This window comes from Penaeus monodon, chromosome 8, assembly GCF_015228065.2.
Source record: "Penaeus monodon isolate SGIC_2016 chromosome 8, NSTDA_Pmon_1, whole genome shotgun sequence".
Taxonomy (NCBI): domain Eukaryota; kingdom Metazoa; phylum Arthropoda; class Malacostraca; order Decapoda; family Penaeidae; genus Penaeus; species Penaeus monodon.
The window spans coordinates 13,599,701-13,602,200 of record NC_051393.1 but is presented as its reverse complement, the minus strand read 5'-3'; the positions used below and the strand labels follow the sequence as shown (position 1 = coordinate 13,602,200).

Below are 2,500 nucleotides of genomic sequence, written 5' to 3'. Positions count from 1 at the left end.
AAAAAAAATAATGAATAAATCTTAAACCATACCAACCTCAAGCCTAAGGATAAAGGCTTGGCACTTGCAAGCAAACCAGTTCACCTTGTAGGAGAGGGTTTTAATCAGCTGATTCAACCGCGCCACCTTGTCGCTCATTTTCCGAAGACTTTTGACCACAGTAAACAGAGTGCTCATCCTCTCCTCTTGGGCCTTTGCGATCATGTATATCTGTATGTTGCCAGTTAGTCCCTGGAATCTACCGATCAAATCCTGCAGCCTACTAACTGGTTTGAGAAACTTGTCATTTACAGATCTCAGCTGCTCTGCGAAGCCTCGAACGCAGTCCTCGCGATATCCCCGATACTTTTTGATGAAGCTCTTCTCGGAGAAAGCCTGCATCATCGTTGACCAGCTTCTGCAGAACAGCAACGGGCTTTCCTAGTTTCCCGTCAGATTCTTGATGTTGAGGACAAGCTCTCGAATTCTCGCTATGGGTACCAGCTCAGCACTGGAGTTCTCTTGATCATAATGCGGGAGATCATTCGCAGAAACCACGACCTTCTGCATCATCCAAAACTGTTTCTGCAGTGTCTTACTTACACAATCGATTTCTTCACTGGATCGTAGAGTTGGCTGGAAAGGCCCTTCATCTGCTCAAATATATTTGCGTCTTTGATCATACTGCCATTGAGTATGTTCAGGAGCTCTTCATATTCACAGCGTGAATTGTATCTGGGGAGATTTAACTTTTGTAAACAATGCTGTACGTAAGATAAAAACATTTCAGCTAAACTCTCCCTCCCTCTTTCTCTCTCACTCACTATCCATTCTCTCTCTCTCTCTCTCTCTCTCCATTCCCTCTCCTCTCCTCCCTCCCCCTCTCTATTTCCCTCTAACTCACCTCTCTCTCTCTCTCCTCCCCCCCCCCTCTCTCTCTCTCTTTTCTCCCTCTCCCTCCCTCCCTACCCTCTCCCTCTCTCTCTATTTCTCTCATTTTTCTGTCCCTCTCTCTCTTTTTCTCTCCTTTTCTCTCTCCCCCTTTCCCTCCTCTCTCTTTCTCTCATTCCCTCTTTCACTCTCTCCATTTCCCACCTAACTCTCTCTCCTCTCTCCTTCCTCTCTCTCTTTCTCTCTCCCTCTCTCTCTCTTCCTCCCCCCCTTCTCTCTCTCTCTCTCTTCCTCCATCCCTCCCTCTCTCTCTCTCTCTCTCCCTCCCTCTCCCTCTCTCTCTTCCTCCCTCCCTCTCTTTCTTTCGCTTTTCTTCCTCCCTCCCTCTCTCTCTCTCTCTCTCTCTCTACCTCCCTCCCTCTGTCTTCCTCCATCCTTCTCTCTCTCTCTCTCCCACCCTTTTACTTTCTCTTTCTCTCTGCCTCTCTCTCTCCTACTATCTTAAACCTGCATACAAGGAGATCAAAATAAATGTACAAAGATCTTAAGGGAAGACAAACAAGCAGAATAAATAAACAAACAAATACAAAAGACACAGAACTCATACATTCAAAGGGCATGAAACCACAATTAACGCCAAATAATATACACAATGCCAGGTGCATACAGACCCTGTTATTCCAGATTCTTCATAACCTGAACTACCGCGCAAGGCCATGGCGAGGAGTTGGGTTAAGCGTGGTAGAATTTCCGATTTCTGTATTCGAGCGACCGGTTCACGGCACTGGAAGATGTAAAAGATACATTTGAAAAAAAAAGTATAATTATATATGTATGTGTATATATATATATATATATATATATATATATATATATATATATATATATATATATATTTATATATATATATTTATATTGATACAAAAGGTAATATTATTTCTATCATAATGACATCAAATAGTTATAACTTGGGAAAACCAGGTAATTAATAAAGCTGTCAACAGATTCGTAATATAAGCTTACAAAAAAAAAAAAAAAAAAAAAAAAAAAAATGCAGGTGCATAGCTTGATGATCGATGAGTTTTCAGTATCAATATCAATAATGATCAAGAGTTGCTATATCGGCAGCTACATGGACACACACAAACACACACACACACACACATAAGTAATACGATAAGCCCTTCTTTTGACTCATTACACGAAGAGCAAACGCTTCACGGACACCGCAAAAGCACGTGTATCATGAGCTCTTATTTACTCATACATGAACGTGTTTTTTTTCTTCTCCAATATTGCTTACCAGCCAATGGATACGAAGTTAACCTAAATGTTAGACTAGTTAGTCTAGTTAGTTAGTTTGTGTGTGTGTGTGTGTGTGTGTGTGTGTGTGTGTGTGTGTGTGTGTGTGTGTGTGTGTGTGTGTGTGTGTGTGTGTGTGTGTGTGTGTGTGTATGTGTGTGTGTGTGTGTGTGTGTGTGTGTCCATACGCGCACGCACGCAGACACACGCACGTTCTCTCTCTCTCTCTCTCTCTCTTCTCTCTCTCTCTCTCTCTCTTTCTCTCTCTCTCGTCTTTTCTCTCTCTCCTCTCTCTCTCTCTATCCGTCAACTGGTCAGAGATCTCAAC

The 2,500-nt window shown here is 42.5% G+C and overlaps 1 long non-coding RNA gene across 1 annotated transcript in view; it reads right to left on the bottom strand.

The window, feature by feature from the left end:
- Window positions 1-654: 654 nt before the first annotated feature.
- The window catches only part of LOC119575803, a 2,434-nt gene continuing 588 nt past the window's right edge, over window positions 655-2,500 (bottom strand). Inside the window, exons 2-3 of the long non-coding RNA XR_005229003.1 lie at window positions 1,542-1,654; window positions 655-714 (exon numbers count right to left, since the gene is read on the bottom strand). This is a non-coding gene — a long non-coding RNA (uncharacterized LOC119575803). The remainder of the gene's footprint in view (window positions 715-1,541; window positions 1,655-2,500) is intronic.